Consider the following 24603-nt stretch of genomic DNA (forward strand, 5'->3'; position numbering starts at 1 on the left):
ATAATTTTGGAGGTCTGTAAAGCTTTATGGAAAGCATTGCAGCCAGAGTCCCTTCCCTGCCCTTCAGTCGCCCAATGGGAAGCTATTGCAGCATAGGAGCTACCAAGCGGACCAATCACAGTTGTTCGGTCTGCGTTGCCGCAACGCGTAGTTACATTTTGGGAGAGGTGTGCATCAGGCCACAGCATAGGGACCTGCGCTGGCTCTGTGTATGTTTCATGGCGATGCTGTACCTACGGCGTCGAGTTGACGCAGAAATATAAATCAGCCTTAAGGCATTGAGTGTGTACCCTCAGGCCCCTGTGCCTCCTCCTTGAAGGTAGTAATGAGAAGAGGGCAGGTCTCAGATGGTGAGAGTCCTTCATGATGGACGCTGCCTTCTTTGAGGCAATGCATTTTGAAGATATCCTTGCTGGCGGGGAGCTCGGTGCCGTGTCCAACCCTGCAATGTGGTGAATTACAAGGGATTGCTATCAGGGTGAAACATGTATCAAATGGCTTTTGTGTGCAATTTGTACAGAAAGAATGGAACCAGAATCGGGTTTATTACCACTGACATATGTCACAGAACCTGTTGTTTTGTGGCAGCAGTATACTGCAAGACATAGAAATTATGGTAAGCTACAAAATAAATAAATAGTGCAAAAGACAGAGCGTGGTAGTGTTGACGGCTTCGTTGTCTGTTCGGAAATCTGATGGCAGAAAGGAAGAAGTTGTTCTTAAAAACTTGAGTGTAGGTTTCCAGGCTCCTGTACCTCCTCCCTAATGGTAGTAATAAGAATAAGACATACAAAATGTTGGAGGGGCTCTTACCTCTTCTCACCTGCCTATCACCTCCCCTGGTGCCCCTCCTCTTTCCCTTTCACCCACGGTGCACTCCCCTCTCCAATCAGATTCCTTCTTCCTCAGCCCTTTGCCTTTCCTACCTATCACCTCCCAGCTTCTTACTTTTGCGTCCTCTCCCACCCTCCTGGCTTCACCTGTCACCTTCTACCTTGTCCTCTTCCCTTCCAGACCTGAAGAAAGGTCTCGGCCTGAAACGTTGACTGTTATTCATTTCCATAGGTGCTGCCTGACCTGCCGAGTTTCCCCAGCACTTTTTTTGTGCAGGAGGAACTCAGCAGGTCAGGCAGCATCTGGGGAGGGGAATAAACAGTCGATGTTTCAGGCCAAGATCTTTCATGAGGACTGGTAGGGATGAGAAGATGGTGTGCCCCAGATGGTCAGGGTTTTTAATGATGGGTGCAATTAGATCTCCTCTCTAGTCCAAGACACTAGAAAGTTTGGAGGTGTTGGAAATCCAAAGCAACATACACAAAATGCACAAAGTGAGTTCCTCCAGCTTTTTGTGTGTACTCCTTTCTCGTCCGCTGTGTGGAAGCTGGGCACAATTTCATATGAAAACACAGCAATAAAACTCCATTAACTGTAAACAGGAAACTTTTTTTGCCAGAGGGTTTTTTCCTTGCTCTATTATGCTATGGCTCATTAAACATTCCATTCCTGAAGAAAGTTAAGGTGTTGGACATATAGAGCCATACAGAACTGAAACGGTCCCTTTAGTTCACAAAGTCCATACGACATTTATACTAATCCTACACTGAACCCATTCTCTTCTCCTCCCATTCCCACCAACACAACTCAGATTCCACCACTCTCCCACAAACTGGGGGTCAATTTACAATGGCCAATTAACCCACCCAGGGAGGAAACTGGAGCCCCCTGGGGAATCAAACGCAGTCACAAGGTGAATGTGTATTCTCGAACCCTAGACCTTTCCCATCTACCTGGCTTCACCTATCATCTTCTAGCCCAACCTTTTTTATGCCATGGACCAATACCATTAAGCAAGGGTGTTTTGGGCCCAAGTTTGGGAACCTTTGTTTGAGCTGGCCCTCCTTCCCTTCACCCCACCTTTTAATTCTGGTGCCTTCCCCCTTCCCCTCCAGTCCTGAAGAGGGGTCTCGGCCTGAAACATTGACTGTTTATTCATTTCCATAGATGCTGCCTGACCTGCTGAGTTCCTCCCACATTGTGTGTGCTGGTCTGGATTTCCAGCATCTGCAGAATCTCTTGTGTTGAGGTGTAGCCTCCATACACGGTGCCTGAGGTCAGGATTGAGTGTGAGTTTTAGGAGCTGCACAGCAGCAGCTCGACAAGTTAACCCACAGTTCCACCCAAATACACTCCGAGGCCACTTTATTAGGTGGAGGACCGTGGTCACAAAGTGCTCACTGAGTGTATGTTCGCGGTCTTCTGCTGCTGTAGCCCATCCACTTCAAGGTTTGATGCGTTGTGCATTCAGAGATACTGGGTATCATCACCCAAGTTACAGAGAAAGGTTGAACAAGTTGGGTCTTTATTCTTTGGAATGTAGAAGGTTGAGGGGGGACTTGCTAGAGGTACTTAAAATTGAGGGGGATGGATAGAGTTGACGTGGATAGGCTTTTTCCATTGAGAGTGGGGAAGATTCAAACAAGAGGATATGAATTGAGAGTTAAAGGGCAAAAGTTTAGGGGTAACATGAGGGGGAACTTCTTTACTCAGAGAGTGGTAGCTGTGTGGAACGAGCTTCCAGCAGAAGTGGTTGAGACAGGTTCGATGTTGTCGTTTAAAGTTAAATTGGACAGCTATATGGACAGGAAAGGAATGGAGGGTTATGGGCTGAGTGCAGGTCGGTGGGACTAGGTGAGAGTAAGAGTTCGGCACAGACTAGAAGGGCCGAGATGGCCTGTTTCCGTGCTGTAATTGTTATATAGTTATGTGATTATATACTCTTTTGCAAACCACTGTTGTAACACGTGGTTATTTGAGTTACTGTCACCTTCCTGTCAGCTTGAGCCAGTCCAGCCATACTCCTCTGACTCACTCATTAACTATGTGCTTTTGTCCACAGAACTGCCACCCACTGGGTGATTATTGTTCTTCGCACCATTCTCTGTAAACTCTAGAGACTGTTGTGCATGAAAATCCCAGGAGATCAGCAGTTTCTGGGATACTCAAACCACACCGTCCAGCTCCAACAATCATTCCACGGTCAAAGTCACTTGGATCACATTTCTACCCCATTCTGATGCTTGGTCTGAACAACAACTGAACCTCTTGTCCATGTCTGCATGCTTTAATGTATTGAGTTGCTGCCCCATGACTGGCCTATTAGATATTTGCATTTACGAGCAGGTGTAGCGGTTCTGAAGTAGAACTTGAACACAAAACTTTCTAGTGCACCTAATAAAGTGGCCACTGAATGTATACCTACATATTTTATATCCAGTACTGTATAATGGTAATTAAATATTAAAGCACCAACTTATCAGAGTGTCTTCTCTTTCACAGGACTTTAAGTCTCTCTATCATTATGAGTGATGAGGCTCTGCAAGGTGGTTACTATGGTAGAGCTGTTGCCTAGCATCTGGAGAAATTTGGGAGAGATTCTTTCCCAGAGGCACTTATTCAGGTACCAATGGCACCACTTTGTCTAGCAGTTAGCGTCTCGATTTACAGGGCCTGCTGTAAGATTTGGCTTCAATTCCGGTCACTGTCTGTAAGGACCTTATACGTTCTCCCCGTCATCGTGCGGGTCTCCTCCGGGTGCTCCCGTTTCCTCCCACATTCCAAAGATTGGGTTTAGTGAGTTGTGAGCACACTCTTAACTATCCTGCAAAATTTGGGATACTGGTCCCACCAGCAGCTGTAAATCTTTCTGGTGTGGTAAAAAGTGGTTGTTTTCATGTTTAAGCAGGAATAAATGGTCTTTGGTTTATTGATGTTACATGTATTGAGATACAGTGAAAATCTTCCAAACAGATCATTCATATATTGAGGAAGTACAAATGAGAAAAAAAACAGAATGCATAATGTAGTGTTACAGTTCCTGAGAAAGTGCAGAGCAAGAAGACAAATAAAGTACAAGGGTCAAGACTTGAGAGATCATAAAACAAGAGTCAAAGTCAAAATTATTACCTATGTACAAGTACATATATGCACATGTGCAGTTAAAAACTGACTTGCATCATAGACAAACTTCTATATATGTGTGTTGAAGAGTATATTGACTGGCTGCATCACAGCCTGGTATGGAAATATCAATGCCCTTGAGCAGAAAATCCTGCAAAAGGTAGTAGATATGGCCCTGTCCATCACGGGTAAAGACTTCCCCACCATTGAGCATTGTCACAGGAAAGCAACATCCATTGTCTGGGACGTCCACCACCCAGGTCATGCTCTCTTCCCGCTGCTGCCATCAGGAAGGTGGTACTGGAGCCTCAGGACCCACACCGCCAGGTTCAGGAACAGTTATAACCCCTCAACCATCAGGCTCTTGAACCAAAGGGGATAACATCACTCAGCTTCACTTGTCCCATCATTGAAATGTTCCCACAACCTATGGACTCACTTTCAAGGTCTCTTTATGTTTTTGATAGTTATTAATTAACTATTATTTCTTTCTTTTTGTATTTGTACAGTTTGTTGTCTTCTGCACAATGGTTGAATGCCCAAGTTGGTGCAGTATTTCACTGATTCAGTTATAGTTATTATTCTGTGGATTTATTGTGTATGCCCATAAGAAAATGAATCTTAGGGTTATATATGATAACATATATGTACTTTGATAATAAATTTACTTTGAACATGACATCAGATAAGCAACAGTCACAGGAAGAATGTAAATTTAACATAAATTCTAGAAGATTATTACAAGAACACAATTAGAGCAAAGAAAAGATTGACCATTATAGTGTAAAGTGATCATAGTGTTCCTACACTGAGGTAGTGTTTAGGGTTGTGCATGTTGTCTCAAGAACTGAATGGTTGAAAGGAAGAGCTGTTCGTGAACCTGATGCTGTGAAGGTAGAAGGAGTCAATTTTTAGAAAACCTAGCACATTTATTTTTCAACATAGTCCCCTCCTACATGTACACACTTAGTCCAGCGGTCGTGGAGCATACGGATCCCTTCTTTGTAGAAGTGGTCCACAGCAGGGGTGATCGATAAGTTCGTGGCCTAAGGTAGAAGGAGATGAGTTAGTAACTTCAAACTTTCACTCAAAGAGTTGAACTGGACGTGCATGTAACGAGAGCGTCTTGGACCTCCAGGTGGTCCACAGCAGGGGCGATTGATAAATTCGTGGCCTAAGGTAGAAGGAGATGAGTTATACAGCTCTCATTACATGCACGTGCAGTTCAACTCTTTGAGTGAAAGTGCAGAAAGTTTGAAGTTAATAACTCATCTCTTTCTACCTTAGGCCACAAACTTATCAATCACCCTTGCTGTGGACCACTTTCTGGAGGTCCAAGACGCCAACTTCTACAAAGAAGGGATCCGTATGCTCCACGACCGCTGGACTAAGTGTGTAAATAAATGTGCTAGGTTTTCTAAAATTTACTCCTTCTACCTTAGGCCACGAACTTATCAATCACCTCTCGTATATTTGTCACTATATACTCCCCTGAGATTCACTTTCTTGCAGGCATCCACAGTAAATGGTTCCTTAAGGTTGTTATAGCTGGGGGTGACAATGGGGAGAAGCTCCCATTAACTTCAAAATGCTCCCAAGTAGCCTCTGACAACCAAGCCCAGCGCCTGGCATTCAAGTGTGGCTTAGCTACTGAACCCGAAGGGACCATTTCTACTGACTGGAGAAGGAGAAAAGTGGGTTACTGGTGCCTTAAAACCAGTTGCTTCATCAGCTGTGGTTGGCAGCTTGTCTAGGAGAAGGAAAACTCTGATCTCATACCTCTGCTGCCTTGCAGCTATACCTACTCGTGGGGAAGATTTCGGGAGTAAACCCCAATGAAAAATCTGGACTGGGAGTCCCTAAGGCAGTCCTACGTTGAGTTCAACACTGACTGGCAACTCCTGTGATGCCGCTGGTGCCAGACTGTATCGGTCTCTGCCATTCCTTTGGGTTCATCAGAGGCTTGAAAAGGGGGAGTCTGCTACATGGGCAACAGCTTGCTCTCCATATTGTATAGCCCAGGGTTGCATACCTAGACAGGTAGGATGCAACATCCACGGTCGACCGTGACCAAAGGAGGCCTCACAGTAAATAGAAAGACACACAATAGAACCAATGAAAAACTGAACACAACGCAGAAAAAAAAACCAGCAGACTTTGCTGGAGAGGCTGTGGCCTAGTGAGAGATTTTGCACATATATTCTGGGACTGTCCCAGATTAAGGGAAGTTTGGTACAAGGTCACTGAGGAAATAAGAAGGATTTTAGATATAAATATTCCCTTTAAACCTAGTCATTTAGTTTTAGGCAACCTCCCGCAATCTGCTTTAGGGAAGATGTTAACAGTCTTGATTCTGATTGCTCATAAAATGATAACTGTCAACTGGCTTAAATCCCACCTACCCACTTTGGAACAATGGATACAGAGACTGAAAGAAGTGAACTGTATGGAAAATATCACTGCAAGTTTACAACTGAAAACGGACTCTTACTTAGAAAGGTGGAACTCTGTTATGGTGTCCCTGACACAGTGAAAGGCCCACACAGGGGCCTGGTAAAATGTAGGACTTGAGTTGATTTACTGAGGACTGTGATTTTATTTAGAATAGATGTAAATCTACATTGAGGGGTGATGTAAAGTATGTAGATCATGTGTATGTTTGTGTTTGCATGTAATTGTAGATAAGTGCTCTTTGTTTCTTCTTTCTCTTGCTCCAACTCTTTTCTACCCCTGATATTGTTAATATAGGTATTTACCATTGTGCACCAACTGTGGACTGATAGCCGATGCTTGTTTGTAGATATGTGTTTGTTCAATAAAGTTTAAAAAAAACTGACCGCAACAGAGATAGACAAACGACCAATGTGCAAAAGACAACAAACTGTGCAAAAGACAACAAACTGTGCAAATACAAAAAGAAAAAATAATAATACTAAATATATGAGCAATAAGATATTGAGAATACAAATTGTAGGGTCCTAGAAGTAAGTCCATGGGTTGTGGAGTCAGTGAGTGTATGTTCAGCCAGATTTTCAGTATCCCTCCTATATGCTGACTCGTCACCACTTTGATTCCGCCAACGATAGTGGTGTAGACCACAAACTTAAGTATGGCATTGAAGGCTTCTGAATCTCCTGTCAATGGTAGCTGTGAGAAGACGGCATAGACCACGATGTGGTGACTGCAGATCGTGGTCTGTCTTTGAGGGCTTTGCTGTTGCTTGGTGGGTGTTGGGTGCTAGCGCTTTTTCCTGAGATGATCGGGGGGGGGTGATGGGGGGAGGTAGTTGCGTTGCAGCCTGCGCGGAGGGGGGGGGGGGGTTTGGGGTTCTAACATTTTTCTGTCATTCAATCTTTTGGAGTTCTATTTTTCATGGACGTCTGCGAAGACGAGTATTTCAGGTTGTATACTGTATACGTTCTCTGATATAAACAGAGCCATTTGAACCCGTAGGGTGGGGATCGTTGATGATGGATGCTGCCCTCCTGAAGCAGCGCCTCCCACTGGTGGGGAGGAATGTACCCGCGATGTATTGAGCTGAGTCCGCTACTCCCTGCAGCTTCTTGCGGCCTTGCGCATCCCAGTTGCTGTTCCAACCATGATGTAAACGGTCAGGGTATAGCGCAATACTTCAAGTACCCCATTTACATCGGTGATGCACAAGTGGAACAGGTCAAAAGCTTTAAGTTCCTCAGGGTCAATATCACAAATGACCTGACTTGGTCCAACCAAGCAGAGTTCACTGCCAAGAAGGCCCACCAGCACCTTTACTTCCTGAGAAAACTAAAGAAATTTGGCCTGTCCCCTAAAACCCTCACTAATTTTTATAGATGCACCATAGAAAACATTCTTCTAGGGTGCATCACAACCTGGTATGGAAGTTGTCCTGTCCAAGACCGGAAGAAGCTGCAGAAGATCGTGAACACAGCACAGCACATCACACAAACCAATCTTCCGTCCATGGACTCACTTTACACCGCACGCTGTCGGAGCAGTGCTGCCAGGATAATCAAGGACACGACCCACCCAGCCAACACACTTTTCGTCCCTCTTCCCTCTGGGAGAAGGCTCAGGAGCTTGAAGACTCGTACGGCCAGATTTGGGAACAGCTTCTTTCCAACTGTGATAAGACTGCTGAACGGATCGTGACCCGGATCTGGGCCGTACCCTCCAAATATCCGGACCTGCCTCTCGGTTTTTTTTTCACTACTTTACTTTCCATTTTCTATTTTCTATTTATGATTTATAATTTAAATTTTTAATACTTACTATCGATTTGTACTCCAGGGAGCGCGAAGCGCAGAATCAAGTATTGCTGTGATGATTGTATGTTCTAGCATCAATTGTTTGGCGACAATAAAGTATAAAGTATAAAAGAATGAAAGTTCATCTTTATTGAGTAAGAGGCAGGGAGAGGAGCTGGTGTGGAAATAGTAAAATATAGACGAACCGCTGTTTGTAGTTTCGACAAAGGGTCTTGGCCCAAAATGTCGACAGTTTATTCCCCTCCAAAGGTGCTGCCTGGCCTCTGGCACTTTGTACCTATCATTCCAGATTTCCAGCACCCGCAGAATCTCTTGTGTTCATCGGCCACTGTCCGTGCTGCATATAAACTCCATCTCACACACATGAGAAATTCTTCAGATGCTGGGAATCCAAAGCGGTGCGCACAAAATGCTGGAGGAACTCAGCACATCAGGCAGCGTCGATGGAACAGGGTAAACAGTTGGCGTTTTGGGCCGAGACCCTCCATCGGGACCGGAAAGAAGGAGGAGGTGGGAGTAAGAAGGTGGGGGGAGGGGAGGAAGAAATACAAGGTGACAGGTGAAACCGGGAGAGGGGTAAAGGGATGAAGTAAAGAGTTGGGAAGTCATAACCATAGTCATAGTCATACTTTATTGATCCCGGAGGAAACTGGTTTTCATTACAGTTGCACCATAAATAATAAATAGTAATAGAACCATAAATAGTTAAATAGTAATATTTAAATTATGCCTGGAAATAAGTCCAGGACCAGCCTATTGGCTCAGGGTGTCTGACCCTCCAAGGGAGGAGTTGTAAAGTTTGATGGCCACAGGCAGGAATGACTTCCTATGACGCTCTGTGCTGCATCTTGGTGGAATGAGTCTCTGGCTGAATGTACTCCTGTGCCCACCCAGTACATTATGTAGTGGATGGGAGACATTGGCCAAGACGGCATGCAACTTGGACAGCATCCTCTTTTCAGACACCACAGTCGGAGAGTCCAGTTCCATCCCCACAACATCACTGGCCTTACGAATGAGTTTGTTGATTCTGTTGGTGTCTGCTACCCTCAGCCTGCTGCCCCAGCACACAACAGCAAACGTGATCGCACTGGCCACCACAGACTCGTAGAACATCCTCAGCATCGTCCGGCAGATGTTACTCAGTCTCCTCAGGAAATAGTGACGGCTCTGACCCTTCTTGTAGACAGCCTCAGTGTTCTTTGACCAGTCCAGTTTATTGTCAATTCATATCCCCAGGTATTTGTAATCCTCCACCATGTCCACACTGACCCCCTGTATGGAAACAGGGGTCACCGGTACCTTAGCTCTCCTCAGGTCTACCACCAGCTCCTTAGTCTTTTTCACATTAAGCTGCAGATAATTCTGCTCACACCACGTGACAACGTTTCCTACCGTAGCCCTGTACTCAACCTCATCTCCCTTGCTGATGCATCCAACTATGGCAGAGTCATCCGAAAACTTCTGAAGATGACAAGACTCTGTGCAGTAGTTGAAGTCCGAGGTGTAAATGGTGAAGAGAAAGGGAGACAAGACAGTCCCTTGGGGAGCCTCAGAGCTGCTGATCATTCTGTCGGACACACAGTGTTGCAAGCACACGTACTGTGGTCTGCAATCAGGTAATCAAGAATCCATGATACCAGGGAAGCATCCACCTGCATCGCTGTCAGCTTCTCCCCCAGCAGAGCAGGGCAGATGGTGTTGAATGCACTGGAGAAGTCAAAAAACATGACCCTCACAGTGCTCGCTGGCTTGTCCAGGTGGGCGGATTTGGTGGCTTGTCAAATATAAGACAGCAGTGAAAGAGTTAATCATATCCTTCTCTGAATAAAGAGCAGTTAGAGTTGTGAAAATACGAGTCACCACAGACACTGTGAAACCTCGTAATTAGACAGCAGAGCTGTCCACTGACATATTGTGGGAAGCTACAATCATGTTAATTAATTTAAGCCAGGATAATCAATAGATCTATAGGATTTCTGCCGCTGAGGAGCTCAATCCTGGTGATTAAAGATTAATCGGATCTTTTGAGTCGCTGCATTTAATTAGATCGCAGGCTAAGGTTGCCTTTGCCTTCTCCATTTATACACAATTAGTGTAAGAGTGCTGGCAAACAAGCATGACCCAGGGCCCAGCGTGGCAGCACGAGCAATTCATCCAGTTCCCATCCCATCCTGAGCACTGACTGGGCTGGGCAGCTTAATGACAGCAAACACACACACACACTACACCACACAATACACACACACACCACACTATACACACACTAAACCACACTATACACACACACACCACACAATACACACCACACCACACAATACACACCACACCACACTATATACACACACACACACCACACTATATATACACACACACTACACCATACACACCACACCACACAATACACACCACACCACACTATATACACACACACCACACTATACACACCACAATACACACACACACACACACACACCATACAATATGGACACACACCACACCACACAATACAGACACACACACACACACACACACCACACAATACACACACTCACCACACAATTCACACACACACCACAAACCCTACGCAGAGCTGACACAGATCCCTACGCCAGAGCCTGATGCGCACCTCTCCCAAAATGTAACTACGCGTCGCGGCAACGCAGAACGCAACAAGTGTGATTGGTCCGCTTGGTAGCCTCGCATTTCCTCCTACGCTGCAATAGCTTCCCATTGGGCGACTGAAGGGCAGGGAAGGAACTCTGGCTGCAATGTTTTCCATAAAGCTTTACAGACCTCCGAAATTAAGGAGGGGACATTTTGCTTTTACGAAAAAGACGCTCGCTTTAAACTTGTTTACCCCGAGAAAGACTACCATGACCATGAAGCCTGCTTGGGCAGGTGTGTGCGCGTGCGTGACGTGTCCGAATTGCAGAGCGGTGCAGACACACCAACGCACAAGTATAAATGCTCCCAACACACGTAGGCCACTTGCGTAAGTTACGGCGTCGAGTTGACGCAGAAGTATAAATCAGCCTTCAGATAGGCACATGGATAAATGATAATTGGAGGAATATGTAGGAGAGAAGGGTTAAATTGATCTTAGAGTAGGTTAAAAGGCTGACATAACATCGTGGGCGAAAGTGCCTGTACTGTGCTGTAGTTTTCTATGTTCTAAGAGGCCTTATGCCTGAAACACTATCTCTTTCCCACTCCACAAATGTTGAGTGTTTCCGAAATTTTCTTATTTTATTTCAGAATTGCAGATATTTGATTGTCAACCATTGAGGAGAGTTTGACTTCAACACCGGCAGACTACCCCTCTCACAAGTAGATGAGGGCATGAATTCCTGGTTACATCTACTTCAACATATAAACATCTCTTTCGAGCCTTCTCTTAGCTTCTTCTGATCCACAAAGAGCCTCAGCAAATGCGGAGAGAAGATAGATCTTTTTTTCACCTCAGTTTTGTGAACTGCTGTTCATCCGAACTTCACACCCGTGAACCTTCTGTGTAAAAGTGTCCTATTTTCTGCTTATGGAAGACTGTTTAAATTTAGACTCCATTGGTGCACGCAGGTGAACTCTTTCCTGAAGATGCAAGAAATTGTGTTTGCTTTGTTAAATGTGAGCTGTCTGCACAAACGCTGATCTTGAACAAAGAATCAGTGATGCCTCAGAGTTTCGACTGCGATTTGCTGCGCAGAGTTCCTTTTGTTTGATTCTGGATGAGAGAGTTTTATGTCAAGGCAGTTTTGCAGAGGAGCTCTGTCATGAAGTCATGAAACAGGCTCTTTGGCTCATCGAGTTCAATAACTATCAGAGACACAAGAGAGCGCAGATATTGGAATCGGGAGTAAAAATCGAACTGCTGGAATATCTCAGAGGGTCAGACAACATCCGTGGAGGGATAAACTAGAACTAGAGGACATAGACTCAAGATTTGGGGGAGTAGGCTTAGGATGGAGATGAGGAGGAACTGCTTTTCCCAGAGAGTGGTGAATCTGTGGAACTCTCTGCCCAATGGACCACTGGAGGCTACCTCAGTAAATATATTTAAGACAAGGTTGGACAGATTTTTTCATAGTAGGGGAATTAAGGTTTATGGGGAAAAGGCATGGCCAGATCAGCCATGATCTTATTGAATGGCGGAGCAGGCTCGACAGGCCAGATTGCCGACTCCTGCTTCTATTTCTTAAGTTCTTATATTCTTATGAAGGGTCTTGAAAGGTCATCTGTTTATTCTAGACACAAGAGGCACTGCAGGTGCTGGAAATGCAGAGTAATACACACAAAGTGTTGGAGGAGCTCAGCAGATCAGGCAGCATCTACGGATGGGAATAAAGAGTCAATGTTTAGGACCAAGACCCTTCATTTGGACTATTTATTCCTTCCACAGATGCTGCCCGACCTGCTGAGTTCCTTCGACATTTTGTGTGCATTGCCCAAGATTTGCAGCAACTGCAGAATCTCTTGTCTCCCAATTATTCATTCCCTGCCACAGATACTGCCCGACCTGCTGAGTTCTTCTACCAATGTTGGTCTTACTTCAACCATCAAATAGCTAATTAGATGAGATTAGATCGATTATTTATTTATCAGATGTACATTGAAACATCAAAGCATTTACAGTGAAATGCATCATTTATTTATTTCCCATGGTAGGGGAGACCAGGACAAGAGGGCACGACTTCAGGATTGAAGGACATCCATTTAGAACTGAGATGCGGAGAAATTACTTTAGTCAGAGGTTGGTAAATCTGTGGAATTTGTTACCATGAGCAGCTGTGGAGGCCAAGTCATTGGGTGTATTTAAGGCAGAGATAGATAGGTTCTTGATTAGCCAGGGCATCAAAGGGTATGGGGTGAAGGCAGGGGAGTGGGGATGACTGGAAGAATTGGATCAGCTCGTGATTGAATGGCGGAGCAGACTCGATGGTCCGAATGGCCTACCTCTGCTCCTGTATCTTATGGTCTTTACTGAGATTCAGCACTGATTAGGTCCTTCCAGCTCAACCGTCCCCTACTTAACCTGAGCCTAATCACAATGACCAGTGAACCTACCAATGGACTGTGGGAGGAAACCAGAACACCTGGAGGAAACCCACACAGTCATGGGGAGAACGTGCAAATTCCTTACAGATAGTGGCGGGTATTGGACCTGTGTCGCTGGTACAGTGCAGTGTTGTACTAACCACTGCACTTTTGTACTGCCCCACAGTAGTGTAATGGGCAATGACCAACTCAGTCGTGCCACGGTCGAATGGCAGAGTAGACTCAATGGGCTGAATGGCCTAACTCTGCTCCTATGATTTAATGATATAGTCTATGTTCTAGTCCACTGGGCCGCGGACTGGTACCAGGCCGCAAAGCATGTGCTACCGGGCCGCAAGGAAACAATATGAGTCAGCTGCACCTTTCCTCATTCCCTGTCACGCACTGTTGAACTCAGTGGCAACGCCAGAAATTTTTTCTTGCTGGTGCTACAGTGGGGCTGAATTATTCAGTGATGGTGCTGAGGGATGTGCTGTATGGTAATATGTATTCACAAGGCCAGACACGTGGCGTTCAAAAGTCAGTTTCAAGCATTATGTGCCTACTATAAATGCCTCTGTTGATTCACAAGCAACAGCAATTGATAGATCTAATATAGAAGTGAACTGTGACAGTGTCAACAGCATCAGAGACAAGCCGGGCTCCACAGAGCATAAACAAACAAACCAACAGAGCATCCGACCCACAGCGCACAACGAGAATCACGCACCAATCCCGCAATCAGCGTCAAATGCGTGTTTTTCAACTGAAAAACACAACACTAACCCACAATGTCCACTGCTATTCGCATTACATAGACAGAAAATGCCAAAAGATACACTGTTAATAAAGTCAAAAAAGGCAAACAATAGATGCAAGGCTTTACCAGGAGTTGGACAAATCGTACTCTGACCATGCAATACCTCAATTAACTCGGCTACTAAATTTAACACGAAAATCAACAGAATTACCGCTTGGAATCCTAAGCAAAACCAGTAGGCTTAATAGCAGTAAATGTAATAGTTTAGTATTTGCAGGAAACATAAGGACTATGGGGTATCCACCACAAAATAATAATAATAATAATCAGCATTAGTCTTGGCCCAAATTTTAAAAAATCAACTGCACTCACCATTGATGTTTTCAGAGAAGCACAATCCGTCTGTTGTTGTGATTGGTGGTGAAATCATCAATGATTTTCTGGATGTCAGGTGCTTTGGTCTTCCGGCTGTTTATGACCAACAGGGCCAAGTTGCTGTTCTGAGCATCGCTGCTGCTATTCCTTGGGTAGTTTTTGAGGCAAGAGAAACTCTGTTTGCATGAGGCAGATGTCACAGGTAGTCAGTGATATGCAGATTAGTTTGTATAAATCTATAAATGCATCGCGGTAGGGTCTCATTGGAGCTAGAAATTCCACTGTGTCATTCACTGTCTGTCCTTGCTAGAGACTCAACCACTGCTCTCATATATTCACGATTTTCTTGGACAATCTTTGCATGTCCTTTATCAAGCATATTTCCCAATCTTGAACCGTCTTGTTTTCTCAATCTGAATTCGGCCCGTGCTTCCATAGCAAACTTATGAGCTGCATTTACATGGTGGGTTTTGAAAGCTGTTGTAGCTTTCCGCCAGTTGCGGTAACCAGTGACAGTGAAGGTAGACTCAGAATGGAACCCATGTCCTCCACACAGGAAATGCCTGCATGCGAAGCAGAACGTAGTATCTTTCGTGATCGAATATTCCAGTCAGTCAAACCAGCCACGAATAAAACTCCTTTGCTGATTGCCAAACTGTTGCGAGCAGTGAAGGATACTTTCTCAATGCTGGCCGACGGGGTCCTTCCTCAGGCTGCTGGCTAACATCGCTAACAGTATCCCCACTAGCACTAAGAGCAGCTTCATCCACGTTCTCTTCCGAATCCCACTCCATTTCTTGTTCCTCTACTTCGCCCTCACACTCCTTCAATGAACTGCTGTCGTCCTCATCCCCACTTACTTATTTCTGCATGTCACTTTCAATTAAGACAAGCTCAGGTTGAGACACCACTGATTCCTCTGGATGAGGTTGTTTTCTCACTAAAAATCGATCCGTTTTTCACGCCAGCCAAAATTATGCACGTGCCAGGCCCACGCTTGCTTGTAAAAGCACAACGTGCGCGTGTGGCATCCGTTAGTCTCGCGAGACCACGGATCTGCGCCTGATCTACTATCAACCTCTCACGTGAGTGAGAATGAGTGACATCACCACCTTCAGTGACCTTAGATCAGCTTAACTGATCTGAGGACAGCAATGGCAAGACATTGACAACGAACGAAGTGTAGAGTGGATCTGACAGGGTTTATAACTTTATTGCTGCGTGGGTGCTATGGTAATTGGGGGTGTTGTTTCACTAGATCAACTAGAGAAACAAGCTGTATTCAAAACTATACAGAGAAAGCAAAGCAGCTGCAATTTGTATGTGAAATTTCAGATAATTTCTTGGTGGTGCTACGCTGGTGCTGTTGCAATTTCTGCTGGGGCTATAGCACCAGCTAGCACCACCTTAGTGCCACATAGGGTTGCCAACTGTCCTGTATTTGCCGGGACATCCCGTATATTGGGTTAAATTGGTTTGTCCCATACGGGACCGCCCTTGTCCCGTATTTCCCTGCTAAGGTAGAGCGTTCCTATGAAACCTTTCATACCGAAATGGCATAAGGAGAAGAAACAATTACCATTAATTTATATGGAAAAAAATTTTGGCATTCCCAGACCCAAAAAATAACCTACCAAATCATACCAAATAACACATAAAACCTAAAATAATTCTAACATATAGTAAAAGCATTAATGATGTGAAAAATACACAGCCTATATAAAATAGAAATAATATATGTACAGTGTAGTCAGGAAGATTAAGCCAAAACCGATTTGTGGGGAAAAAAAATCGGCGCGTACGTGCTTGCGCACATCACATATGCAAACATCACGCATGCTCACACAGGTGCCCGTGCAGGGCTTCATGGTCATGGTAGTCTTTCTCGGGGTAAACACAAGTGTCTTGTCGGGGTAAACACAAGTGTCTTGTCAACACACACAAAAAATGCTGGTGGACCACAGCAGGCCAGGCAGCATCTATAGGAAGAGGTACAGTCGACGTTTCGGGCCGAGACCCTTCATCAGGATTTGGCTGCTACTTTTGTTCCTTATTTGGGAGTGAGAAAGTTGGCAACCCTAACTGTAAAAGACATGTTGAGGTGAGTTTAACACCACTTGGACACCCCCTCCCCACTGGTCGGCTGGTCTGCAAGAATATTGTCAATATTAAACCGCTCCGCGGTGCAAAACAGGTTGGGGACCCCTGTTCTAGTCTGAGAATATACTGCGGGGCAGCCCACAAGTGCCACCATACGTCCGGTACCAAAATAGCATGCCAAAAGTTACAAACTCTAACCTGCACACCTCTGGACTGCAGAAGGAAACCAGAGCTGAGGGACAAAACGCAATCGGTCACGGGGAGAACGTACAAACTCCTTACAGACAGCGTTGGAACTGAACCCGGACAAATGGCACTGTCATACCTTTGCACGAATTACTACACCCTGAGCCCAATTTATTCTCTCCATTTTATTCCCATAAACTTCCTCCGAATTCTCTCACTCACCGACACACTGGGGGCAATTTTATACCGGCCAACGTGCATGTCCTTGGGACTTGGGAGGAAACGTGAACATTTGGAGGAAATGGGGAATATTCGGAGGAAACTCATGCAATCACAGGGGAATATGCGAGGTCACCAGGTCATTCATTCTGTTATGGTTATTACACCATAGATTTTTTTGAGTATGCCCACAAGAAATTAATCTCAGAGTTGTATGTGGTGACACTTTGGTAATAAATTTACTTCGAACTTTGAACTTAAGAATGAACCCAGGTCGGGATCAAGCACAGGTCTCTGGAGCCATGGGGTGACATTTCTTCACAGCAATCATAGGGGCAGAATATCTGGGCGTGGTAAACCATGTATACATGTTGTAACTCGGTTACCTGTCTGGACACACCCCTCTGCTGACTGCCCCTGTGGCTCCTCCCACAGAGTCCTGGATAAAGGTGTTCGCCTTGCCCCTCCCCCTCAGTCCGGGGGCAGACACTCACTGTGGAGGTCGTATTGTACAGCGAATAAAAGCCTTTCAGTATTTTACCAAACCTCAGTCTTTTGGAGTAATTGAAGGTGCTTCACTGGGAAAGTTTGATTCCTTTAATTACTTATTTTATTGTAACATAGTTTAATTTACACTAACAAATCTTGCGCATAGGGTCTCGGTCCGAAACATCAACTGTACCTCTTCCTAGAGATGCTGCCTGGCCTGCTGTGTTCACCAGTAACTTTTATGTGTGTTGCTTGAAATTCCAGCATCTGCAGATTTCCTTGTGTTTGCATACCCCCTCTTCCATCTTCTTTCAATAAAGCACACACAACTCTTTTAGCTGTTCCACACGGGGCGGCACGGAAGCGTAGTGGTTGGCGTAACGCTTTACAGCAACAGAAATCAGAAGATCGGGGTTTAGGATGGTATGGTAGCATAGTGATCAGCACAACGCTGTACAGTACAGGCGGCCCTGGTTCAATCGTTGCTGCTGCCTGTAAGATATTTGTACGTTATCCCTGTGACTATGAGAGTTGCTTTCGGGGGCTCCAGTTTCCTCCCACAGTCCAAAGGCGTACCAGTTGGTAGGCTAATTTGTCATTGTAAATTGTCCCGTGAATTGGCTGGGATTAAACTGGGGGGTCTGAGAGGCAGCACAGCTCGAAGATCTCAAAGGGCCTATTCTGCTCTGTATCCCAACAAATAAATAAATAAATAACATTCCTGCCGCTGCCTATAAGGAGTTTGTATGTTCTTCCCATGACTGTGCAGGCTTCCTCCAGGCACCTCCCACATCCCAAAGATGTGAGTACACCCAACCCGACAGGTTAATCACAGGACTACCAGTTAATTGGTCACATGGGTCACAGGCTCTGCTCTAAATAAATGAATATCAATGGTAAAATTGCTTAAAGTATTCTTGCCAAATAAGTCCAGATTTATTGGATGGAGCTTGAGGTTCTGTGAAGCTTGGGGAATTACAATGGATGACTTTTAGGTTTCTCCAGATACAAAACTCAGATACAAAATGGTATCACAGTGCCCGGTCAGGACAGACTGGAGTATTCGTCCACTGAGACTTTATGGGTGGAACTGAGGAATAAGAAGGAGATGACCACATAAATGGGATTATATTACAGGCCATCAAGCAGTCTGTGGGATTTAGAGGAGCAAATCCGTAGAGAGATCGCAGACTGTTGCAAGAAACATAAAGTTGTTAGAGTAGGTGATTTTTAGTTTTCCAAATATCAGAATCAGATTCAGGTTTATTATCACCGGCATGTGACATGAAATTTGTTAACTTAGCAGCAGCAGTTCAATGCAATACATAATCTAGCAGAGAGAAGAAAAAAATAATGAATAAACAAGTAAATCAATTATGTATATTGACTGGGATTCCCAAACTGTAAGACTTGGATGGGAAAGTTTGTGAAATGTGTTCAGGAAAGCTTCCTTAATCAGTACATAGAAGTCCCAACTAGAGAGAGTGTGATACTAGATTTCCTGTTAGGGAATGAGACAGGGCAGGTGACAGAAACTTGTGCAGGGGAACACTTGCATCTAGTGATCATAATGCCATATGGTTCAAGTTAATTATGGAAAAGGATAAATCCTGTCCTTGGGCTGCGATTCTAAATTGAAGAAAAACTAATTTTGATGCAATCAGAAAAGGACCTGGTGAGTGTGGTGGGACACGTTGTTTGCTGACAAAGATGTACTTGCTAAGTGGGAGGCCTTCAAGTGAAATTTTGAAAGTAAAAAGTTTATATATATTTTTTATTCCTGTCAGAATAAAAGGCAAAGATAACAGATTTAGGGGACCCTTGGTTTGCAAGAAATATATAGGTCCTGGTTAAGAAGAAGAAGAAGGAGGTGTGTAACAGGTATAGGCAGGCAGGAGCAACTGAGGTGCTTGAGGAGTGTAAGGAATTCAAGAGCACACTTAAAAAGGCCATTAGAAGGGAAAAAATAAAAGGCGATGTTTTGGGCCAAGACCCTTCATCAGGACTCAGGGGAAGGAGAATCCTAACAACTTCTACATATATACTAAGAGCAAAGGAATAGCAAGGGACAAAATTGGTCCTCTGGAAGATCAGAGTGGTCATCTATTCACGGAGCCAAAAGAGATGGGGCAGATCTTAGATGGATTTTTTTTGCATCTGTATTTACTCCGGAATTGGACCCAGAGTCTGTAGAAGTGAAGCGAAGCAGCAGCGAGGTCACGGACCCTATACAGATCACAGAGGAGGAGATGTTTGCTGTCCTGAGGAAACTTAGGGTGGATAAATCCCCAGGTCTAGTGAGAGGCTAGTGGATAAATTGTAAGAGCCCTAGCAGAGATACTTGAAACCTCCTTAGCCACAGGTGAGGTGGTGGCGGATTGGAGGGCAGCTAATGTTGTTCCATTGTTGAAGAAAAGCTCTAACAATAAGCCAGGAAATTGTAGCCTGGTGAGCCTGACATTGTAGTGGGTGACTTATTGAAAGGACCAGATATGCTGTGGTTTCCAGTTAACTGGGACACAACAGGACCAGTACATTTTGTCTCAATTAAGCTGCTGCACCAACTAGCCGAAGTTTCATGGAAATACAGTAGTTAAAAAGTTATAAAAAAGGCACACTACAGTTTAAGTAAGTAACAACTCCCATCCAGTAGCACAGAACTCAACAATAACAAAGTGCCCTGAGTGGCTACTTACGGATCACATTAAACCCATCTTCCTGCTACAAATGTTCGAAAGTTCATTTATTATCGAAGTACGTATGCAGTATACTACTCTGAGAACATTGGTCCCTTTCCAGTTTGCTTATTACTCAAACTGGTCCACTGATGATACCCCAGCCTCTGCCCTCCACTCCATCCTGTCCCACCTGGAAAATGGCGCCTCATACACCCGGACCCTGTTTATTAACTTCAGCACGACATTTAATACTATCAGCCCTCGGAAGCTGGTGGGCAAACTGTCCTTGTTGGGCCACAACACCTCACTCTGTAACTGGATCCCGGACTGCTTGACAGAGAGACCACAGTCAGTCTGTGTTGGCAGAAGCAGCTCTGGCTCCATCACGCTGAGCGCCGGCGCTCCCCGCGGCCGCGTGCTCCGTCCGCTGCCGTTCACGGTGCTGACGCGTGACTGTACTGCCAGATCCAGCTCAAAGTGGATCATCGAGCTGGCTGATGATACAACAGCAGTTTGTCTCATCAACAACGATGACGAGATGGCGTACAGAGAGAAGGCAGAGAGGCTGGTAGAATGGTGCGAGCACAACTGAGGCTCAATGTGGCTGAGACTAAAGAAGTGATGGTGGAGGCCCACCACTTCTCACTGCACATACACAGCTCCTCTGTGGAGAGAGTTAGGGGCACCAAGTTTCTGGGGGTGCACATGATGGATGATCTCACCGGGATCCTCAACACCACCTCATTGGTCAAGAAAGCACACCACTTCATGAGGAGACTGAGGCAAGTGAGGCAAACCCCCCACCCACGTTCTAACCAATTTTTACAGGAGTACCATCGAGCATATCCTGAGCAGCTGCATCACCACCTGGGAACTGCAAGGCACCTGACCGCAAATCCCTACAAAGGATTGTGGGGACTGCGGAGAGGATCACTGGGGTCTCTTTTCCACCCACCAGAGATAGTTATCAGGAGCCCTGTGTACGTTGGGCCCTGGCCATTGTCAGTGATCCCTCCCATCCGTCCAACAATCTCTTTGACCCTCTGCCATCAGGTAGGAGGACAAGAACTGTTAGGATGGGAAACAGCTTCTTCCCCGAGATGATAAGACTACTGAACTCTCTGCCACCACCCAAGTCTCATCACACTTGAAGCAATAGTAGAGTTGTACTGTTTTATTTTTAACTTGTGTCGTAAATGCACCTTATTATTTGCTACACACATAAAAAGTTGCTTCAGCAGGCCAGGCAGCATCTCTAGGAAGAGATACAGTCGACGTTTTGGGCCAAGACCCTTCGTCAGGACTAACTGAAAGAAGAACTAGTAAGAGATTTGAAAGTGGGCCATCCTCTGGGTTCCCCCCCTCCTCCTTTTCTTCCTCCTTAGGCCTCCTGTCCCATGATCCTCTCATATCCCTTTTGCCAATCAACTGTCCAGCTCTTGGCTCCATCCCTCCCCCTCCTGTCTTCTTCTATCATTTCCGATCTCCCCCTCCCCCTCCCACTTTCAAATCCCTTACTAGTTCTTCCTTCAGTTAGTCCTGACGAAGGGTCTCGGCCCGAAACGTCGACTGTACCTCTTCCTAGAGATGCTGCCTGGCCTGCTGCGTTCACCAGCAACTTTTATGTGTGTTGCCTGAAATTCCAGCATCTGCAGATTTCCTCGTGTTTGCATTATTATTTGCTAATTTATTTGTGGTAATATCACTTTAAGTGTTATGTGTGTGAGTTATTTGTACTGGGTCGTGCACCTGGGTAGGGAGGAACGTTGTTTCGTTTGATGGTACATATGTGTACGGATGAACGGCAATAAACTGAATTTGAACTTGGACTATAACAATGACATGCTCTCTAATCCAGGAAGGTTCCTGGTAAATCTCCCCTACACCCTCGCTAGAGGTACGCTCCCTAAAACACACCCCTCGCCGCATGGAAACATCTTCCCAATGGCACCCGTAAATGTAAAACAATAAGTGCACCGATGCTTTCCAGGGAAGAAGCCTCTCCCTGTTTACAATCCCAACAGCATCTTAAAGGAATTTCAAAGTGTGACATTTACAAGAAGTCTATGAATAAAGAGATGTTAACATGCCTCAGTCAGACAAGCAATTAACAGATTAGCATTTGGAAAGGTGAATAAGGCCCATTATCAGTTGTGTGCATGGACTGCAAAACTACTTCAGACTACGTAAATTAAAATAAAAGGTCTTAATCATAACATCAACCTACGAGGAACAGCAAAACATTATTGAAGTTAAACTACGAGAAGACCTTTGTGCAAGATATGAATTTAAAAAGCCTAAATATTTAACCACCTCTGACTGGAAACAGATATTTCGTAGTGTCAGTGCCACATAAAGTCCTCAGGTTACCGACTGTGGGGGAATGATGGTGGGACTGAATCAGGCTACGTGAGCATTGGCGGCTCGGTGGCACGGCGTTCGTTATTACAGCTTGCGGTTTCGGAGTTCTCTTCTGTCGCCGTCTGTAAGGAATTTGTTCTGTACTTTCTCCACATGACCATGTGGGTTTCCTTCCTCCGTGCGGTCCAATTTCCACTCACAGACCAAAGATGTACCGGTTAATAGGTTTTTAAAAGCGCAAACACGAGGAATTCTGCAGATGCTGGAAATTCAAGCAACACACATCAAAGTTACTGGTGAACGCAGCAGGCCAGGCAGCATCTCTAGGAAGAGGTACAGTCGAAGTTTTGGGCCGAGACCCTTTGTCAGGACCCTCTGTCCTGACAAACAGTCTCAGCCTGAAACGTCGACTGTACCTCTTCCTAGAGATGCTGCCTGGCCTGCTGCGTTCACCAGCAACTTTGATGTGGGTTGCTGGTTAATAGGTTTATTGATTTTTGTTAATAGTTCTGTGATTAGGTTAGTGTTGAATAGATGGGTTACTGGGCAGTGCGGCTCGTTGGGCCTGAAGGGTCTGCCGTATTTCTAAATAAACTAATTACTGTAAAGTAAATAAGACAAAGGGAAAATACTGCAGATGCTGAAAGCACGAAATAAAAACAGAACGTGGCATAAATGCTAAGCATGAGAAATTCTTTGGAAATCCAGAGCAACGCGCTCAAAACTCAGCAGGTCAGGCAGCATCTATGGAAATGAATAAACAATCGACACTTCCGGCCGAGATCCTTCTTCAGTTTAGGCAGCATCGGTGGAGGAGGGAAACAGAGCTAATGTTTCATTTTGATCATCTTCAATCAAATTTTTATTTTCATTTTCATGTTGGTGGTTGGTTTATTACTGTCACAAGTCCCGAGATGTTCGCGTGCTATCCAGACAGGCCATCCACACACAAATACGTTGAGGAAGTTTTGCCAGAGGCAGAGAAGGGAAAACAATAAAAATGCGGAATAATAGTCATAGTCATAGTCATACTTTATTAATCCCGGGGGAAACTGGTTTTCGTTACAGTTGCTTCATAAATAATAAATAGTAATAGAACCATAAATAGTTAAATAGTAATATGTAAATTATGCCAGGAAATAAGTCCAGGACCAGCCTATTGGCTCAGGGTGTCTGACCCTCCAAGGGAGGAGTTGTAAAGTTTGATGGCACAGGCAGGAATGACTTCCTATGACGCTCTGTGTTGCATCTCGGTGGAATGAGTCTCTGGCTGAATGTACTCCTGTGCCCACCCAGTACATTATGTAGTGGATGGGAGACATTGACCAAGATGGCATGCAACTTAGACAGCATCCTCTTTTCAGACACCATCGTGAGAGAGTCCAGTTCCATCTCCACAACATCACTGGCCTTACGAATGAGTTTGTTGATTCTGCTGGTGTCTGCTACCCTCAGCCTGGTGCCCCAGCGCACAACAGCAAACATGATAACACTGAGCACCACAGACTCGTAGAACATCCTCAGCATCGTCCGGCAGATGTTAAAGGACCTCAGTCTCCTCAGGAAATAGAGACGGCTCTGACCCTTCTTGTAGACAGCCTCAGTGTTCTTTGACCAGTCCAGTTTATTGTCAAGTGTTGCTCTTACAGAGAGAGTGCAGTGCAGGCAGGCAGGCAATAAAGGTCAGGGCCATAATGGGGTAGATTGTGAGGTCAGAGTCCATCTTTTCATACTGGGGGACACCACTCAATGATATAGGAATAGAAGGAAGCAGAAAGACTATGGTGCTTCCCCTCAAAGCCCGTACACTGTCTGCACAAGGCTTCAGTGCATCACTCAACACGTACTAGACCATAAAACACATTTGGCCATTTGGCCCATCGAATCTGCTCCACCATTCAATCATGGCTGATCTATTTTTCCCCTCAGCCCCATTTTCCTGCCTTCTCCCCTTTGACGCCCTGACTAATCAAGAATCCATCAACCTCTGCTTTAAATCGTAAACAAGAGAAAATCTGCAGATACTGGAAATCCAAAGCAACACACACAAAATGCTGGAGGAAATCAGCAGGCCAGGCAGCATCTCTGGCAAAAAGCGCAGTTGCGATTTCGGGCCGAGCCCCTTCCGCAGGCCTGCGGGACAGCCGAAGGGTTTTGGCCCGAAACATTGACTGTGCTT

Source organism: Mobula birostris, chromosome 25 (genome assembly GCF_030028105.1).
Source record: "Mobula birostris isolate sMobBir1 chromosome 25, sMobBir1.hap1, whole genome shotgun sequence".
Lineage (NCBI taxonomy): Eukaryota > Metazoa > Chordata > Chondrichthyes > Myliobatiformes > Myliobatidae > Mobula > Mobula birostris.